This window comes from Oncorhynchus clarkii, chromosome 1 (assembly GCF_045791955.1).
Source record: "Oncorhynchus clarkii lewisi isolate Uvic-CL-2024 chromosome 1, UVic_Ocla_1.0, whole genome shotgun sequence".
Taxonomy (NCBI): domain Eukaryota; kingdom Metazoa; phylum Chordata; class Actinopteri; order Salmoniformes; family Salmonidae; genus Oncorhynchus; species Oncorhynchus clarkii.
Genome location: NC_092147.1, coordinates 24,377,410 through 24,398,759, shown reverse-complemented (window position 1 = coordinate 24,398,759; position 21,350 = coordinate 24,377,410). Strand labels below are relative to the sequence as shown.

General features: G+C 40.8%; 1 protein-coding gene across 1 annotated transcript in view; it reads left to right on the top strand.

Annotated features, from left to right (window-relative positions):
* Positions 1-17,397: 17,397 nt before the first annotated feature.
* Positions 17,398-21,350, top strand: part of LOC139415861 (voltage-gated potassium channel regulatory subunit KCNG4-like) — a 28,045-nt gene continuing 24,092 nt past the window's right edge. The window contains exon 1 of the mRNA XM_071163995.1: positions 17,398-17,521. The gene's annotated coding sequence lies outside the window, so the exon portion shown is untranslated. The remainder of the gene's footprint in view (positions 17,522-21,350) is intronic.

Genomic DNA, 21,350 nt, shown 5'->3' with positions numbered 1-21,350 from the left:
ACGCAGATGAGCAGGGATCCTAGGCATGTTTCTTGTTTTTTTTCTTGTGTTTTTCAGAGGCCTCTTTAGTGTCCTAAGTTTTCATAACTGTGACCTTAATTGCCTACCGTCGGTAAGCTTTTAGTGTCTTAACGACCGCTCCACAGGTGCATGTTCATTAATTGTTTATGGTTCATTGAACAAGCATGGGAAACACTGTTTAAACCCTTTACAATGAACATCTGTGAAGGTATTTGGATTTTTACGAATTATCTTTGAAAGTCAGGGTCCTGAAAAAGGTCAGTTTATTTTTTTGCTGAGTTTACTTGTGCTTTTCTATTTACCAATTTCTATGTAACATGTTTGTGCTTTTCTATAAACCAATTTCTGTGTTCATGCAAGTGACTGACTGAACGAATCCTCACTATCAGTAGCTTCATTTTGGCAGTACTCCCAAACCTTTGTTTTGCGAAAGATATCTCAGTTTCCGTGTCTCAGCTTGGAGAGAGGAGGCCTCGTGAGGTGTTGGTCTGTCACATGTTATGAACCAGTATTGGTCGGTCACATGAATGAAATAAAATGGTAATGATGAATGAATTATGCTAAATCATGCAAATACAACTTGTCTGTGTATAAGACAACTGCTGTGACTGCCCCAACAGAGCTTCTGACAGATGTTCACTATGGTGCATTAAAGTTGTTGGAACCTCTCCAGCGCGCTGACAATAAACAATGATTCATTTAAGGATGACTTTGAGTGTCCCTGTGTAAGAATTTCCACAAGACACACACACAGATACAAACACAAGCATTCGCAAACAAACACTGGCACACACACACACACACGTACATTGTAATTTTGTTGAAAGGTGTTATTATAGATTTTGTATTGTAGTTATGAAGTGGTGTAATAATGTTTTACGATGTACTGTTTTATGTACTGTTTTAAGAGATGTTAAGCTACATGTCTTGGCAGAGCCACTTCTCAATTAGATTACCTGTGAACAGTCAACCAAATTTTTTTATAGAGCTCTTCTTACATCAGCTGATGTCACAAAGTGCTGTACAGAAACCCAGCCTAAAACCCCAAACAGCTTTTTCAAGAGAGGCTTTATTACTGCCACATTTAGTGAGTTTGTTACACATCCCGTTTATTACAGTTGAAGTCGGAAGTTTACCTACACCTTAGCCAAATGGTATTATGCCAGCTCATTATTTAGCTAGCTAGCTACCTAGCTACATACATTCTTAAACAAAATACTCCACTTCGGACGGATAATTACATGACCCATCAAATTAGCCAGGTGTGTCTTGGGTGATTACGGCCATCTATTGTATTTCATAAACATGTGTACATGTCTTGACAATAGTGGCCCATCGACTGGTTATAGCATTTCCTTCACTTGACCCATCAATTTAGACAAGTGTGTGTCGAGTAAGTGTCAGCTAATAATAATAAAATATTTATAACATATTTTTATCGGGACACTGTTTTTGATATTGCTACTATGCAAGTAACCACTTCACTGTACCGTTTACACCTTCTGTATACTTTGCATGTGACAAATAAAAATAGATTTTTTTTGATATAGCGTGTGTTTACCACATGACCTCACATGTGAAGAGATGGATGGGGCTAAGGCTTAAGAGGGTGTGAACGATGCTGAATGTGGGTGTAAACCAAGAAGAGCTGTCCAGTGTACCAAAACATTCAAGGGCCATTTTCTCAAAAGTGAGGTTACAAGTTTATCAGGCTATGCAGGAGTAAACAGGAAGTGACGGGAAGGTAGTGATGTCATTTTGATGAGTGCTGGTAGTTATGGTAATGATGATCCAATGGGGAGTAATATAGTGTTACAGTTACAGTTTGAGTAAGGGATAATGAATGATGAACCATGCTGCTATATAGGAATATAGGAATATCTCCCTCTCTCTTTCTCTCTCTCAGAGTAGAGCTGAGGCCATGGTATGCTACTGTGGGGCTGATTGCCTGCTCAGCTCCAGTCCTTTTCCTCAGGCTAGTGGGGGTAAGAAAACAATCACTCTGCTTGTGGTATAACATAGTAACATGATTGAAAGAGACGCTCTGATTAATAACAGGTACATCTGGGCTGACTCAGCGTCTGCGCATACAGTAAAAACATGCAAAGATGTGAACAAACAAACACACACTCAAACACATACACACACTCAAACACCCACACCCGCACACACATATACACACTCTCTGTCTCTGTCTCTCTGTCTCTCTGTCTCTCTCTCTCTCTCTCTCTCTCTCTCTCTCTCTCTCTGTTTCTCCCTCTCTTTCTTTCTCTCTGTTTCTCCCTCTCTTTCTTTCTCTCTCTCTTTCTCTCTCTCTTACACACACATGCAGATGGATACCCCATGCCCTTGACTCCTATTTAGAGATGAATGATGTCTGCCACCACCACTGGACCCTCTGATTACTCGGCTACACATGCGTCTCCCTAATGTCAGTATGCCTTGTCCATTGCTGTTTTGGTTAGTGATTAATGTCTTATTTCACCTTTAGCCTCCAGCCCTGCTCAATATGCCTTAGCTAGCAGTTACGTTCCACGACTCACATATGCGGTGACCGTACTCTTATCCTACTCCTCCTCTGTTCCTCTGGTGATGTAGAGGTTAACCCAGGCCCAGTAGCCCCCAGCACCACTACCATTCCCCTGGCGCGCTCATTTGTTGACTTCTGTAACCGTGAAAGCCTTGGTTTCATTTATGTTAACATTAGAAGCCTCCTATTGCAGATTCAGTCTTCCCAGCCTGGTGCAGGTCTACACTTTTGTTTCTGGTGTCCTTTGACAGCTCGTTGGTCTTGGCCATAGTGGAGTTTGGAGTGTGACTGTTTGAGGTTGTGGACAGGTGTCTTTTATACTGATAACAAGTTTAAACAGGTGCCATTAATACAGGTAACGAGTGGAGGACAGAGGAGCCTCTTAAAGAAGAAGTTACAGGTCTGTGAGAGCCAGAAATCTTGCTTGTTTGTAGGTGACCAAATATTTATTTTCCAACATAATTTGCAAGTAAATTCATTAAAAATCCTACGATGTGATTTTCTGGAGAAAAAAAATCTCATTTTGTTTGTCATAGTTGAAGTGTACCTATGATGAAAATTACAGGCCTCCCTCATCTTTTTAAGTGGGAGAACTTGCACAATTGGTGGCTGACTAAATACTTTTTTGCCCCACTGTATATTTTTTTTATACGTGTTATGAGTTTCTGCAAGCAGATTGTGGAGTGGTGGAATCAAACTCAGTAACCCCTTTAGGTTGATTACAGCATCATTTCTAGCACTGTTTATATAATGCCCTGATTTGATCCTGAGGAGACGAGAGACAGGAAACACTAGCTGGCCGACTGGAAGATGAGCCATCAGCTACAGAGTTCATGTTTCGCTCTCAGGTTCTCACTCAGGCGTGTCTATCTCATTTCAGGCAACATTAGACACAGGGGTAGGCTAGGGGATCAAAATAGAGAGTCTTGATACAGACAAAGCACTGAGTACATTAACCTTATACAGCGAGCACATGAGTATATTCCTCATTAATTTAAGTTAATTGACTTGTAGATCTAAACCTGTGGAGAGGATCCTTTATTGCCTTCTGATTCAAGCATATGATCATTATAATGATCAGTATAAATCCTATATATACAGTGCCTTCAGAAAGTATTCACACACCTCAACTTTTTTCAAATTGTGTTGTGTTACAGCCTGAATTTAAAATGTATAAAATTGACATTATGTGTCACTGGCCTACACACAATACCCCATAATGTCAAAGTGGAGTTATGTTTTTAGAAATTTTCAAATTAATACATTTGAGTCTATAAGTATTCAACCCCTTTGTTATGGCAAGCCAGGGAGGCCTGCCATAACAAAACAAAAAAAATCAGACCTTGAATATTGCTTTGAGCATGGTGAAGTTATGAATTACAATTTGATGATCTATCAAAACACCCAGTCACTACAAAGATACAGGCGTCCTTCCTAACTCAGTTGCCGGAAAGGAAGGAAACGGCTCTTTGATTTAACCATGAGGCCAATGGGGATTTTAAAACAGTTTAATGGCCGTGATAGGAGAAAACCGAGGATGGATCAACAAAATTGTAGTTACTCCACAATACAAACCTAAATGGCAGAGTGAAAAGAATGAAGCCTGTACAGAATACAAATATTCCAAAATATGCATCCTGTTTGCAATATGGAACTAAAGTAAAACTGTGAAAAATGTGGGAAAGAAATTATCTTTATGTTTTGATTACAAAGCGTTATGTTTGGGGCAAATCCAACACAACACATCACTGAGTACCACTCTCCATATTTCCAAGCATGGTGGTGGCTGCATAATGTTATGTGTATGCTTGTCATCGACAAGGACTAGGGAGTTTTTTAGGATAAAAGAAAAGGAATAGAGTTAAGCACAGGCTAAATCCTTGAAGAAAACTTATTTCAGTCTGCTTTCCAACAGACACTAGGAGATAAATTCACCTTTCAGCAGTACAATAACCTTACAGTTTTGACTTAAGTTGGCTTGAAAATCTAAGGCAAGACTTGAAAATGGCTTGCTAGCAATGATCAACAACCAAGTTGACAGAGGTTGAAGAATTAATTTTTATAAATTATATTTTATTTAACCTTTCATTATCTCGGCACGTCAGTTAAGGATCCGCACCTTTTTTTCCATTTTTGCCTAAAATGACATACCCAAATCTGACTGCCTGTAGCTCAGGACCTGAAGCAATGATATACATATTCTTGATACCATTTCAAAGGAAACACTTTTAAGTTTGTGGAAATGTGAAATTAATGTAGGAGAATATAACACATTAGATCTGGTAAAAGATAATACAAAGAAAAAAACACACGTTTTTTTTTTGTACCATCATTTTTTAAATGCAAGAGAAAGGCTATAATGAATTATTCTAGCCCAGGCGCAATTTATATTTTGTCCACTAGATGTCAGCAGTGTATATGCAAAGTTTTAGACTGATCCAATGAACTATTGCATATCTATTCAAAATGTTGAATCAAGACTGCTCAAATGTGCCTAATTTGTTTATTCATACATTTTCAAGTTCATAATTGTGCACTCTCCTCAAACAATAGCATGGTACTCTTTCACTGTAATAGCTACTGTAAATTGGACAGTACAGTTAGATTAACAGGAATTTAAGCTTTCTGCCCATATCAGATATGTCTATGCCCTGGGAATCTTTTTTGTTTCTTACAACCTCATGCTAATTGCATTAGCCTACGTTAGCTCAACCATCACTAGGACGGGACAGGTTTACGAACAAATTCTTATTTACAATGACGGCCTGCACAGGCCAAACCCTGACGACGCTGGGCCAATTGTGCACCGCCCTATGGGACTCCCAATTACGGCCAGTTGTGATACAGCCTGGATTCGAACCAGGGTGTCTGTAGTGACGCCTCAAGCACTGAGATGCAGTGCCTTAGACAGCTGAGCCACTTAAAACATGATAACGTGCAAATATTGTACAATCCAAGTGAGCAAAGCTCTTAGAGACTTACCTATAAAGACTCATAAAGTTGATTCAAACTCAGGGCTGTGAAAAGTTATGTAAATTAGATATTTCTGTATTCCATTTTCAATACATTTGCAAAATTTCTGAAAATATGTTTTCACTTTGTTATTATGGTGTATTGTCTGTAGATGGTGAGAAAAAAATATTTCATCCATTTTGAATTCAGGCTATAACATCAGGTGGAAAAAGTCAAGGTGTATGAATAATTTCTGTAGGCACTGTAATTGAAGGATTAGTGAGTATGATGAGGATGTGCTCCTTGAATATTATGTGATGAGTGTAAGATAGTCTATTTGTGAGGAGCTGACTCGGATGCCTGACTGTATATTTAGCATCAGAAATGGGTGGTATTTGTAGCAATCCTGTTGGAGGGCTTTCCGGTCCAGTTGCTTGAGAGGCACACAGGGAGAGGAAAGTGGGGAGACAGGAAGGACTGGTCTGGTCTGAGACTGAGGCTAATGCTGCAGCGTAGCAAGCGAGGCCATGGTCCGTATTGTATTCCCTTTTACGCTCAAAGAGATGGTGGTGATCCTAACTGACCTAAAACATGGTATTTTTACTAGCATTAAATGTCAGGAATTGAGAAAACTGAGTTTAAATGTATTTGGCTAAGGTGTATGTAAACTTCAGACTTCAACTGTATGTCCCCTGGGAGCACTGAGTCTGTAGGAATAATATACGTGATTATCAAATAATGGGTGGCGTGGTCTGCTATTTACCTGGGAGCTAAATAAATGTCCGGATGGTAATAACATAATACTGTAGTTAACTCATAATTACCCTTTCTTAAGTAGCATTGTTTCTATAGCATTAGTTAGATCAAGTGCCATGTCCCATTTGTCAGATTATCACGCAATGTTGTGTAACATTTGTCTGAGACCCTTTGAACTGCATCATCTGTTATCTGAGTCAGGCTGAGCTAATAGAAGGCAATTACAGGGCCTCCAGCTAGCGGGGCTCCTGCAGTAGTCCGCCTGACTCCATCCTCTTAATCTGTCTATTCACACATCTGCTTTGAGGGCAATTAGCCTGATATAACCTGGAGATGGATCAAACGTATGTCAGTCAGAGTGTGGGTCTTTGGGCTGCCAAGGGCTTTTCAGAGATGACTGCACTCGTACACTGCGCCTCATGGCTCATCAGACCCCTGCTGTCCCAGCATGCTCGCTGTTCCGATCTCATCTCCCCGATGCTGGGGATTAGGGCCTAATCCCTGGGCTGATTTTTTTATATCAAAACTAGGATCGCTGTTCTGCCGTCTGCTACAGTCCCTCTAATGAGGACACCCACAGTGCATGGCTGAGAGAGCAGGGGGCCACAGTGGAACATAATCATTTAGGTGTGTGTGTGTGTTTGGTTTTACTATCCTTGTTGGGACCAGAAGTCCTCATTAGGATAGTAAATCAAGGAAAATTCGGACAAGTAGGGACATTTCTCTAGTCCTCACAAGGAAAAAGGCATTTTTAAGGCTTAGGGGTTAGGTGTATGGTAAGGGTTACAATTAGGGTTAGGGTTAGAATTAGGTTTGGGGTTAGATTTATGGGTTTAGGTTAAAGATAAGGTTATGTTTAGGGTTAGGGGTTTAGGTTAGAGTTAAGGTTAGGTTTAGGGGTTATGGAAAATAGGATTTTGAATGGGAATCAATGTGTGTGTGTGTTTGCCCATATCTCTTTCTCTGCAGGTGTATGGAGCTACCATCCAGTTCTATAAGCCATACCCAGAGGAGTGGCTGAGCACGTATGAGTCTGTTTGTTTGTGTTTGGTGGATGGGCAGAGTGGTGGAGATGGCATAATGGTCAGACAGAATGAAAATGAGAGGTATTGTGATGCATATAATCTATTCAATTGTGTTGTTTGCGTCTCTCTTTCCCTTTGTCACAAAATGCTGACATGAAATGTACAGTGTATGCATGATTAATATCATGTTTCCTATACGAACAATCCTAGGTAAACAGTGACAATAAGCTGTGCCTGGGTCACTGTCTGTCTTGCCCACTCTTACTTCTCATCTCTCCCACTAATATATTCCCTCCTCAACTCACCCTGTCAACCATAAGGATTGATACATAAGTGCGTTGTTGTTTTAGAATTATGATAATGAACTTTCTCAAGGAAAAAGTGGGTGTGGGTATAATTTGTGCCACACTTTGTTTGTAAAACTGCACTTAGTGCATGCATAGAATATTACATGCGTCTGGTGATTGAGGATAATGTGAGTGTTTGCATGATGCCGATGTACTGTTGATTAGGTGATCTGATCTGAAGATGTGTACTGTACATCACAATGAATGTCTGGATGTTATTATTCTGAGGTGTATGATAGCAACATGATGAGGTGTGTTTGGTTGGCGAGATCACTGTATTAGATGTAAGTAGGCTAAGCAATCCATAATATACACTGAGTGTACAAGACCTTCCTAATATTGAGTTTCACCCTTCAGAACAGCCTCAGTTGGGGCATGGACTACTAGGTGTTGAAGGTGTTCCACAAGGATGCTGGCCCATGTTGACTCCAATGCTTCTCACTATGTCAAGTTGCCTGGATGTCCTTTGGTTGGTGGACCATTCAGGAAACCCAGCAGCGTTGCAGTTCTTGAAACACTCAAACCAGTGTGGCTGGCACCTACTACCATACCGCTTTCAAAGTCCCTTAAATACTTAGTCTTGACCATTCACTCTCTGAATGCCACACATACACAATCAATGTCTTAAATGTTTCAAGGCTTAAATATAATTATTTAGCTAAGCTGCTAACGCTAGCCATCAAGCTAAGGGAGTTAGTTCCAGATGAGATTTCCAATGGAGCCCTCTTTGTCTGTAGAGGTAAATGAACGGTTCCAGCAGTGTAAAAAGCAGAGTGGAATGTTTACCTTTTCTACGCCAGTGGCTGGACGTCGTTCGCACATGTATGATGCTTCTCTGTCTTGTCGTTTGTCGTTATTCGACTGGCCGTTGTTGCGTTTTTCGACTGGTCGACTGGCCGAGTTCATTCGCCACAGGGGAGTTATCTCTTGCCTCTCTTCCCCCATCTGATAGCGGAGTCAAAGGAGCACAGCAAGAGGATCATAGCAATCAACGATGGTCGCATGTCACGAGCCGTGGAAGCCGAAAGACAGCGTTCTGCAGCAAAGCAGCCTACCCCCCCAAACGAGAGGCATGGAGCAGATACAAACAATTAATAGTTTTGCCGCCCTGGAGCCTGAACTTCCTGCACCTTCGTCGCTCCTACTCCTTCCCCTACGATTTCAAAGTCAAAATCGTCAACCATACGTCCCTGCTCTGGATCGAGCGGGGCTTCTTCATCAGTCGGAGGCCTGCACCGTCCTGGGAAGCGTGGGAGTGGGCAGATTTCCTCGTCCTTTTTTGGGGGGGGGGGTGAGAAATGTGACTCCATGGTAAGAAATGTGACTGTTCCTGGTGCAAAAACAGTGTCCTATCCCAGAGCTTGAGTAAATTACATTACTAAGCTGCTCCCGAATGTACTACGCCAGGACATGGACATCGAATCTATCGTAGTCCACATGGGTTTTAATGACATTATGAAGGGCAGCTCTAATCAGTTGAAACTGGATTTCAAAGAGCTGATTAACTCTCTGCTAGACACTAATAAAAGACCCATCATATCTGGCATTGTGTCCTCTTTGAATCATGGCATTGAACTCTTTAGCAGGATTCTTTCTCTTCACAACTGGCTATGTGATTATTGCAGCTCAATGGGTGTAACTTTTGTTGACAATTTCGATACCTTTTGGAAACAAAACACTTTTCACAAGGAGGATGGGATCCAACCAAATAATTTGGGTTCCTGGATCCTTTCACAGCATTATAAAGCTCTGTTGCGACAATTACTTATCAATGACCCAAGCCCAGCTCAGTTAATCCCTACCATTGTGTTGCTGAGTCATAATGCTTTAGCAAATGTACATTGTACCAGGGGCATTGGTAGACACAATGTATGTAACCTAATGTATGTCCCTCAAACTGCCCTGCATACCTCTGCTGATCCTACAGCTATTGTATGCAGCAATCATGTGTCTATGAACCAAATGTATGCTGTTAGCACTGAGGCGGTGTGCCCTAGTAGGAATTCCACTGTGTGCAGCTCATACTGCACTAACATAAATAACATGAGAATGTCTACTTCTGCTAACCTTCCCAGTAAAGCAATGAAAACAAGAAAGCATCCCAGAAACGTGCTCAAAATAGCTCACGTTAACATGTGTAGCTTAAGAAACAAGGTTCATAAAATTATTAAACTGCTAATAACAGATGACATTCATATTCTGACTCTGAAACTAATTAAGACAATACCTTTGATGATACGATGACAGAAATGCCAGTGGTGGAGGTGTTGCTGTTTAGATTCAGAACCACATTCCTGTAAAAATTAGAGAGGATCTCATATTAAATAGTGTTGAAGTAATATGGCTACAGGTTCATCTGCTTCACCTAAAGCCCAATCGTGTGGGAAGCTGCTATAGTCCACCAAGTGCTAAAAGTCAGTATCTGGATAACGTGTTAAATGCTTGATAATGTATGAGAACAGAGAGGTATATTTTCTGGGTGATTTAAATATTGACTGGCTTTCATCAAGCTGCCCACTCAAGAAAAATCTTCAAACTGTAACCAGTGCCTGCAAACTGGTTCAGGTTATCAGTCAATCTACCAGGGTAGTTACAAACAGGACAGGAATGAAATCATCAACATGTATTGATCACATCTTTACTAATGCTGCAGAAATGTGCTTGAAAGCAGTATCCAGATCCTTCGGATGTAGTGATCAGAATATAGTAGCCATATCTAGGAAAACCAAAGTTCCAAAGTCTGGGCCTAATATAATGTATAAGAGATCACACAAAAAGTTTCATAGTGATTCCTATGTTGTTGATGTAAAGAATATTTGTTGGTCCATGGTGTGTAATAGGGAGTAAACAGACGTTGCACTTGACACATTTATGAAATTGCTTATCCTAGTTACTAATAAGCATGCACCCATTAAGAAAATTACTGTAAAAAATGTTCAAAACTCATGGATTGATGTGAAATTTTAAAATTGTATGGTTGAGAAGGATGAGGCAAAAGGAATGGCAAATAAGTCTAGCTATTGCAAATTGAGAAATCATGTGACTAAACTGAATAAAAAGAAGAAGAAACTACACTATGAAACAAAGATAAATTACATAAAGAATGATAGTAAAAAGCTTTGGAACACCTTAAATGAAATTTTGGGAAAAAAGGAAAACTCAGCTCCATCATTCATTGAATCAGATGGCTCATTCATTACAAAACCGACTGATATTGCCAAATACTTTAATAATTTTTTTAATTGGCAAGATTAGCAAACTCAGGCATGACATGCCAGCAACAAATGCTGACATTACACATCCAAGTACATCTGACCAAATTTTGAAAGACAAGAATTGTAATTTTGAATTCCCTAAATCAACAATGACAAGCCACCAGGGTCTGAAAACTTGGATGGAAAATTACTGAGAATAATAGCTGTCGATATTGCCACTCCTATTTGCCATATCTTCAATTTAAGCCTACTAGAAAGTGTGTGCCCTCACGCCTGGAGGGAAGCAAAATATATTATGGTACCTAAAAATAGTAAAGCCCCCTTTACTGGCTCAAATAGCCGACAAAGCGGCCTGTAATCAACCCTTAGTAAAGTTTTGGAAAATAATGTGTTTGGCCAGATACAATGCTATTTTCCTGTAAACAAATTGAAAACAGACTTTCAAATCGAATCAAATTTTTTTAGTCACATACACATGGTTAGCAGATATTATTGCGAGTGTAGCAAAACGCTTGTGCTTCTAGTTCTGACAATGCCGCAATATCTAACAAGAAATCTAGCAAATCCACAACAACTACCAAATACAAACAAATCTAAGTAAAGGAATGGAATAAGAATATATATACATAAATATATAGATGAGCAATGACCGAGCGGCATAGGCAAGTTGCAATAGATGGTATATACAGTATATACAGTGGGGAGAACAAGTATTTAATACACTGCCGATTTTGCAGGTTTTCCCACTTACAAAGCATGTAGAGGTCTGTAATTTTTATCATAGGTACACTTCAACTGTGAGAGACGGAGTCTGCAACAAAAATCTAGAAAATCACATTGTGTATGATTTTTAAATAGCCACCTGGGGGGCGGCCCATCAGGAAGTCCAGGACCCAATTGCACAGGGCGGGGTTGAGACCCAGGGCCTCAAGCTTAATGAGGAACTTGGAATGTACTATGGTGGAAAATGCTGAGCTGTAGTCAATGAACAACATTCTTACATAGGTATTCCTCTTGTCCAGGTGGGATAGGACAGTGTGCAGTGTGATGGCGATTGCGTCGTCTGTGGACCTATTGGGGCAGTACGCAAATTGAAGTGGTCTAGAGTGGAAGTGATATGATCCTTGACTAGTCTCTCAAAGCACTTCATGATGACAGAAGTCATTTAGTTCAATTACCTTTGCCTTCTTGGAAACAGGTATAATGGTGGCCATCTTGGAGCATGTGGGGACAGCAGACTGGGATAGGGAGAGATTGAATATGTCTGTAAACACACCAGCCAGCTGGTCTGCGCATGCTCTGAGGACGCGGCTAGGAATGCCGTCTGGGCCGGCAGCCTTGCTGGGTTAACACGTTTAATTGTCTTACTCACGTCGGCCACGGAGAAGGAGAGCCCACCATCCTTGCTAGTGGGCCGGGTCGGTGGCACTGCATTATTCTCAAAGCTGGCAAAGAAGGAGTTTGTCTGGAAGCAAGACGTCGGTGTCCGTGACGTGGCTGGTTTTCTTTTTGTAGTCCGTGATTGTCTGTAGACCCTGCCACATACGTCTTGTGTCTGAGCCGCTGAATTACGACTCTACTTTGTCTCTATACTGACATTTTGCTTGTTTGATTGCCATATATTGTTTGTATTTGGCCATATTCCCAGTCAAATGCGGTGGTTCGCGCTTTCAGTTTTGAGCGAATGCCGCCATCTATCGACGGTTTCTCATTCAGGTAGGTTTTAACAGTCACATTGGGTACAACATCTCCTATGCACTTCCTTATAAACTCACTCCCCGAATAAGCGTATAAATCAAAACTATTCTCTGAGGCTACCCGGAATATGTCCCTGTCTGCGTGATCAAAACAATCTTTTAGGGCAGATTCTGATTGGTCAGACCAGCTTGGAGTAACCCTGGATTGTAACCTGTCATGGTCAAACATATTGATACAACAGTAGCTAAGATGTGGAGAAGTCTGTGCATATTAAAGCTTTGCTCTACCTTCTTAGCAACACTATCAACAAAGCAGGTCCAACAGGCTCTAGTTTTGTCGCACCTGGACTACTGTTTAGTCGTGTGGTCAGGTGCCACAAAGAGGAAAATTCCAATTTGCTCAAAACAGGGCAGCATGGCTGGCCCTTGGATGTACACAAAGAGCAAACATTAATAATACTGTATGCATGTCAAACTCTCCTGGCTCAAAGTAGAGGATAGATTGACTTCATCACTAGGTAGCCTAGTGGTTAGAGCATTGGGCCAGTAACCGAAAGGTTGCTGGAACGAATCCCAGAGCTGACAAGGTAAAAATCTGTCGCTCTGCCCCCGAGCAAGGCAGTTAACCCACCTTCCCCGGGTGACGAAGACGTGGATGTTGATTATGGCAGCCCCCCGCACCTCTCTGATTCGGAAGGGTTGGATTAAATGCAGAAGACACATTTCAGTTGAATGCATCCAGTTGTACAACTGACTAGGTATCCCCCTTTCTCGACTTGTATTTGTGAGAGGTATTGACATGTTGAAAGCACCAAGCTGTCTGTTTAAATGACTAGCACACAGTTCAGACATTCATGCATACCTCACAAGACATGCCACCAGAAGTCTCTTTACAGTCACCAAGTTCAGAACAGACTATGGGAGGCGAACAGTACTACATAGAGCCATGACTACATGGAACTCTATTCCACATCAAGTAACTGATTCAAGCAGTAGAATCCGATTTAAAAAACAGATAAAAATACACCTTATTGAACAGCAGGGACTGTGAAGCAACACAAACATAGGCACAGACACATGCCCACATACGTACTATACACACACGTACACATGGATTTTGTGTTGTAGATATGTGGTAGTGGAGTAGGGGCCTGAGGCACTTAGTGTGTTGTGAATTCTTTAATGAATGTATCGTAATGTTTTAAAATTGTATAGCTGCCTTAATTTTGCCGGACCCCAGGAAGAGCAGGTGTAGCAGTGTGATGTTGTTCCCCTAGATTATGCACCAAGTTGCACACAAGGACCAATTCAAATAGGCCAGGTCAAGAGCGGATGTTAATCATTTGATAATAATAATAATAATTCAGTGAGTTTTTTCATTTTAATTACAGCTGCATAGCTAATGTTATTCTTTGGTGTACAAACCCTTTTTCATTTCAATATTGTACATACATGTGATTGTAAAAGTTGTGTATATTTTGGTTTGGCCCATCGCGGGTTATCTGTATTTCCATACCCCCTTATTGTTCTCTTTTGCCTGACCTTCAGCATAGCAAGGTATGTTGTCCTTGGCTCCCAAATTGTTCAATATAAAACCGTGGTAATGTTACACAATTTGCTATTATGCAACCATAAGTTTGTTACAATGTGGAAAATATAAAGATTTATGTTAACAAGTTTCACTGAGCTTGCTAACTTGGGTATGTATCTATTGTAACTTGTGAGTACTTGGGACAATGTTTGAGTTAGTGTCCATGTGCTTGCGCAGGTGCCTGAGAGCTATGACTGCGCCAAGGGCTTAAATATTGTGTGTTGTGTCTTTGTGTGCAGGACAAATAAAAAGAATTCAACCAGCAGACCTCCAGTTGTGGCAGTGTCCTAATTAAAAGTACACAACACAGAATGAACCATGCTACACCGGCAACAGCTGCCATGGCAGCAGCTAATGGGGATCCATAATAAATACAAATACAACAATACAAATACCTACCCTTCGTCTACACTGATTGAAGTGGATTTAACAGGTGACATTAATAAGGGATTTCGCTTTCACCTGGATTCATCTGGTCAGTCTATATCATGAAAGAGCAGGTGTTCCTAATGTTTTGTGCACTCGGTGTATGATTCTGTGAATAAATCTTTGGTAGACTATTGACTTCTTGTTATTTGGTGATGATCATGCAGTTTTCCTGTACAATAGGTAATAGTTTTCAGGTTGGCTCTGTAAGGGAGCAGTGCTGATACACTGACTAGTGACTACACCAACTGTACTAGTCATGATGTTTGTAATAAAGACATGTCTTTTGATACCATCGATCACCACATTCTTTTGGAGAGATTGGAAACCCAAATTGGTCTACACGGACAAGTTCTGGCCTGGTTTAGATCTTATCTGTCGGAAAGATATCAGTTTGTCCTCAAGGTTCCGTTTTAGGACCACTATTGTTTTCACTATATATTTTACCACTTGGGGATGTCATTCGAAAGCATAATGTTAACTTTCACTGCTATGCGGATGACACACAGCTGTACATTTCAATGAAACATGGTGAAGCCCCAAAATTGCCCTCGCTAGAAACATGTGTTTCAGACATAAGGAAGTGTATGGCTGCAAACTTTCTACTTTTAAACTCGGACAAAACAGAGATGCTTGTTCTAGGTCCCAAGAAACAAAGAGATCTTCTGTTGAATCTGACAATTAATCTTAATGGTTGTACAGTCGTCTCAAATAAAACTGTGAAGGACCTCGGCGTTACACTGGACCCTGATCTCTCTTTTGAAGAACATATCAAGACCATTTCAAGGACTGCTTTTTTCCATCTACGTAACATTGCAAAAATCAGAAACTTTCTGTCCAAAAATGATGCAGAAAAATGAATCCATGCTTTTGTCACTTCTAGGTTAGACTACTGCAATGCTCTACTTTCCGGCTACCCGGATAAAGCACGAAATAAACTTCAGTTAGTGCTAAATACGGCTGCTAGAATCCTGACTAGAACCCAAAAATGTGATCATATTACTCCAGTGCTAGCCTCCCTACACTGGCTTCCTGTCAAAGAAAGGGCTGATTTCAAGGTTTTACTGTTTTACTCGGTCTCAACCTTTAAGTCTTTACTGAAGACTCATCTCTTCAGTGGGTCATATGATCGAGTGTAGTCTGGCCCAGGAGTGGGAAGGTGAACGGAAAGGCTCTGGAGCAACGAACCGCCCTTGCTGTCTCTGCCTGGCCGGTTCCCCTCTTTCCACTGGGATTCTCTGCATCTAACCCTTTTACAGGGGCTGAGTCACTGGCTTTACTGGGGCTCTCTCATACCGTCCCTGGGAGGGGTGCGTCACCTGAGTGGGTTGAGTCACTGATGTGGTCATCCTGTCTGGGTTGCCCCCCCCGCCCCCCCCCCTTGGGTTGTGCCGTGGCGGAGATCTTTGTGGGCTATACTCAGCCTTGTCTCAGGATGGTAAGTTGGTGGTTGAAGATATCCCTCTAGTGGTGTGGGGGCTGTGCTTTGGCAAAGTGGGTGGGGTTATATCCTTCCTGTTTGGCCCTGTCTGGGGGTGTCCTCGGATGGGGCCACAGTGTCTCCTGATCCCACCTGTCTCAGCCTCCAGTATTTATGCTGCAGTAGTTTATGTGACGGGGGGCTAGGGTCAGTTTGTTATATCTGGAGTACTTCTCCTGTCCTATTTGGTGTCCTGTGTAAATTTAAGTGTGCTCTCTCTAATTCTCTCTTTCTTTCTCTCTCGGAGGACCTGAGCCCTAGGAGCATGCCTCAGGACTACCTGACATGATGACTCCTTGCTGTCCCCAGTCCACCTGGCCGTGCTGCTGCTCCAGTTTCAACTGTTCTGCCTTATTATTATTGGCCCATGCTGGTCATTTATGAACATTTGAACATCTTGGCCATGTTCTGTTATAATCTCCACCCGGCACAGCCAGAAGAGGACTGGCCACCCCACATAGCCTGGTTCCTCTCTAGGTTTCTTCCTAGGTTTTGGCCTTTCTAGGGAGTTTTTCCTAGCCACCGTGCTTCTACACCTGCATTGCTTGCTGTTTGGGGTTTTAGGCTGGGTTTCTGTACAGCACTTTGAGATATCAGCTGATGTACGAAGGGCTATATAAATACATTTGATTTGATGTCTTAAAACATCAGTGGTCAGACATGATCAAATCCTTTACCAAATTCACAACATTGACCATGTTCAGTACCACCAATGTTTCAGGAAGCCTTAATAAAACATTGGCGATAAGACATGATGAAACCCTTTAGCAGAATTCATTACATTGACCATAGCCTTTAGAATGGTTTAAAAATATCATAATAACACTTATCTTATATTTTACAAGAGCATACCTATAGGTGTATATTAGACTCATGCCTAGTAGTATCAGACTGTGTAGTTGATTCCCCACTGCGACCGTAATCCACCGCTGCATAAAAACATAATTGGGATCGAAATGATCTGCGCTCCCCGCTGGGAGGTTTGAAAAGCATAAAAGCAGAGCAGCTTGCTGGTTACGGGATGTTAACGGTTAACTCGGCTCCATAGTTTGTCAGTCGAACAAAACTACTGTATCTGATAACGCAACAATACGTAGCAATTCGCCGAAAAGGGAAAGGCAATATTTGTTTGTCAAAGTTAGGCTTTGTTAGGTGACTTGGTAAGTGAAAGTCACTTACGTTACTCACGATGCTCACCTAGCCTACTCTTTGCAAACTTGAGGTACCCTACCCTACCCGAAACACAGCTGTGCATTGCGCGCGCACTCCACAGCCTCTGCAGTACGGATCTGTAACGGGACACTCAGCTCGAATCATTTTCTCTCTTCGTATTTTGAAGAGTTTTTAATCGAGTTTATAGGTTGTGACACTGTACAACATGTGGCAGCTGATATATTTCGGTGAGACTTGTGTGACTGATATTGAATGATCAGACGGACAGACAACTAGAGAGGTGATCAGCTGCTCTCTTCACTGATATGGTACGTGACAAGTTTCTGTAGTCTTCATTCTTATTATTCAACGTTCACTATAGAATAATGTAGGACTATATTCGTCATGATCATTGCGCTTATATTGAAGTTTAATGTCAACTACCAATCTGATCATAATATTTAGAAAATATTGATATTATTGTGATAGAATAGCAAGTAGCCTAGATTTGATATAAAGCCTAGATTTGATCAATTGGAATAACCAAAACAGCTATTAGAGCTGTTCCTAGCAGCAACTATATATCTGAATGAATAGTTAAAGCAGTCTCCACTGTTTAGAATTGAGTACCATATTGTACAGTGATGGTCAATGCTTTAGTGGGACGTTGAAGACAACAATACAAGGAATGATTAAGCACATAGCCTACCGGTATGCTTTATAATAAAACATTAAAGGTTATTATGTGTTCCATAAAATACTCATAAAGGTAGTCTATAATAGCCTAGTATTGCCTTCCTGTGATTAGTTTTGACATAAACTCCTTTCCTTTTTAAAGAAGACTTTTATACAAAATTACCCATAGTGTATGTGTGTGTGTGTGTGTGTGTGTGTGTGTGTGTGTGTGTGTGTGTGTGTGTGTGTGTGTGTGTGTGTGTGTATGTGTGTGTGTGAGAGAGAGAGAGAGAGAGAGTGAATGAGTGTCACGAAGACTACATGATTCTTCTACATGAAGCTGTTTCATTAAATGCCAGGCAAAGGGTTTGTAGTGGACCAACAGCGGATGGCAACTTCACTGCATTTACAGATGTAGGATCCTAATCTGGTCACCCTGCTGCAGGATTATTTTCCTGCTGTAGCAAACAAGCTCAAATTAAGATCCTATATCTGTATCTCCTGTCTGTCACTAGTGAGAGCAGTGGAGGGAATGTTCCTGCTGATGTCACTGCGCCGCTAAAACACTTCCTTCAATGAACTTTCCACTAGGCAAAGCAACCAACACTCTGACAGGGATACTGTATTACCAGTGATTCTATTAATAAATGGTTTATAATTCTTTCTTCCCCCACCACGATCTAAATGAAACACATTGACAGCAGTGATTTATTAAGGGCTCGATTCAATCCGTAACGCAGAAGTTCAGCGCTATAGCACGATTCATATTTGTTCTAGCGTTAGTGGAGACTGCATTCATGGTAAACGCTGCATATATCAGCTCAAATAGAACTTACCTTTTTGCGATGTGGATGAATCGAGCACTGAATTCCCTATGTAAAACTAGAGGATGTACATTAAGTAGCCCACCCCTGATTTGGACTATTATCCACAGACTATTATTTCACCTCCCTAACGTTCTCTAAGGAATTGGCTAATAGCCTTACCCCACATGGTAAGGATCGGACCCTTTTTTTCAATTTTTGCCTAAATGACATACCCAAATCTAATTGCCTGTAGCTCAGGACCTGAAGCAAGGAAATTCAGATTATTGATACCATTTGAAAGGAAACACTTTGAAGTTGTGAAATGTAGAAATGAATGTAGGAGAATATAACACATTAGATCTGGTGAAAGAAAATACAAAGGGAAAAAAATAATCTTTGAAATGCAAGAGAAAGGCCATAATGTATTATTCCAGCACAGCCACATTTTATATTTTGGCCACGAGATGGCAGCAGTGTATGTGCAAAGTTTTAGACTGATCCAATGAACCATCACGTTTCTGTTCAAAATGTTGTATCAAGACTGCCCAAATGTGCCTACTTGATTTATTAATACATTTTCAAGTTCATAACTGTGCACTCTCCTCAAGCAATAGCATGATATTCTTTCACTGTAATAGCTACTGTAAATTGGACAGTACAGTTAGAGTAACAAGAATTTAAGCGTCAATATCAGATATGTCTATGTCCTGGGAAATGTTCTTGTTAATTACAACCTCATGCTAATCACATTAGCCTACGTAAGCTAAACTGTCCCATGGGGGACCCACTGATCCTGTTTTAAATTGATTGTGTAATTTTATACCCCAATTAATATTTGCAGTGGTTGCGGCGTGAAAAGCATACCACTGCGCAGAAAATATAAAAAGTAGTCAGATCAGTGTCATAAATATCTTGAGAAAAGAGAAGCCCTGTCCAGGGTTGGAACTGGTTCAGAGAACAGAACCTAAAACCAGAAAGTAAAGAAATTATTTGAAGAACAGAACCCAAACCGAAAATTAAAGTGATCTATACTGTTCCTGTCACGTCGGTATAAAGGAATCGGGAGACAGGAGCATGAATGCGTAATAGGGTTTTTTATTTCCCAAATTACAGAGTGTCGTGTAAAGGCACGGGGACGAAGACCAAACAAACACTTATACCAAACACAGAGTTGAGACCCAAACAAAAAAGCGAGGAGTACCTCAAAATAAATACACAATCGCACAATGATTATCACACAGGATGAGACCCGTAATCATCTGCACAATACACGTGGCACAAAAGCCAAAACAACACAGGACAGGTACTCGCACAACCAACGACCATTGGAACAGTAATCGATGGGACAATGGTAACAAAAGATACGCTTATACAATTACTAATGAAATGGGAATAGGGACCAGGTGCGCGTAATGACAGTTCCGGAGGGATCCTTGACAGTTCCGGAACAGAACAGTTATTTTAAAGCATGAGAACCTATTAATAACTTTATTTTACATTCCAGGCATTTTTTTCCAGTCCCAAAAAAATCTCAACAAAGTGCCTATGCAAAGCCCTCACTCGGTCACTAATAAACTTATTCCAGCATTTACCTGCCAGCTGGAAATGTTGCCAGTGGGTGTGGGTGTGTGTGTAGGATACTTGCCCCTCCCCTCCGAAGCATAGGTTACTGTAGCCTACTGACAACGTTACAAGCGTAATTCAGAAATTATGGAGATATGTTTAATTAGAGAATAATGGATTGTCTTTTTGAATGCTAAATAAGGATACTATGGTTATCACGTTTCACATTGGATTTATTAACTACAAAATGGTAAGACGTGTTTTTAATTCTAGTGCTGCTGTACAAGCTTGTTAGTTGGCCTTTCTAGGGCAGTCGACAACATTCCGCTGAAAAGGCAGTGCGCCAAATTCAAAATATTTTTTTTTAAATATGTAACTTTCACACATTAACAAGTCCAATACAGCAAATGAAAGATAAACATCTTGTTAATCTACCCATCGTGTCTGATTTAAAAAAATGCTTTACAGCGGAAGCACAACATATGATTATGTTAGGTCATAGCCAAATCCAGAAAACACACAGCCATTTTTCCAGCCAAAGATAGGAGTCACAAAAAGCAGAAATATAGATCAAATTAATCACTATCATCTGATGATCTTCATCAGATGACACTCATAGGACATCATGTTACACAATACATGTATGTTTTGTTCGATAATGTGCATATTTATATGCAGAAATCTCAGTTTATATTGGCGCGTTACGTGCAGTAATGTTTTGATTCCAAAACATCCGGTGATTTTGCAGAAATACTCATAATAAACATTGATAAAAGATACAGAATTAAAGATAGACTTCTCCTTAATGCAACCGCTGTGTCAGATGTTTTAAAAACTTTACGGAAAAAGCATAATCTGAGAACGGCGCTCAGAACCCAAAACAGCCAGAGGAATATCCGCCATTTTGGAGTCAACCAAGTTAGAAATATTCACTTACCTTTGATGATCTGGAATCCCAGTTTCGACAATTTTGTTCCATAAAGTCCGTCATTTATGTCCTAATAGCCACTTGTTGTTAGCGCGTTCAGCACAGTAATCCATATTCATGAGGCACAGGCACTTCTTCCAGACAAAAACTCAAAAAGTTCAGTTACAGGCCTTTAGAAACATGTCA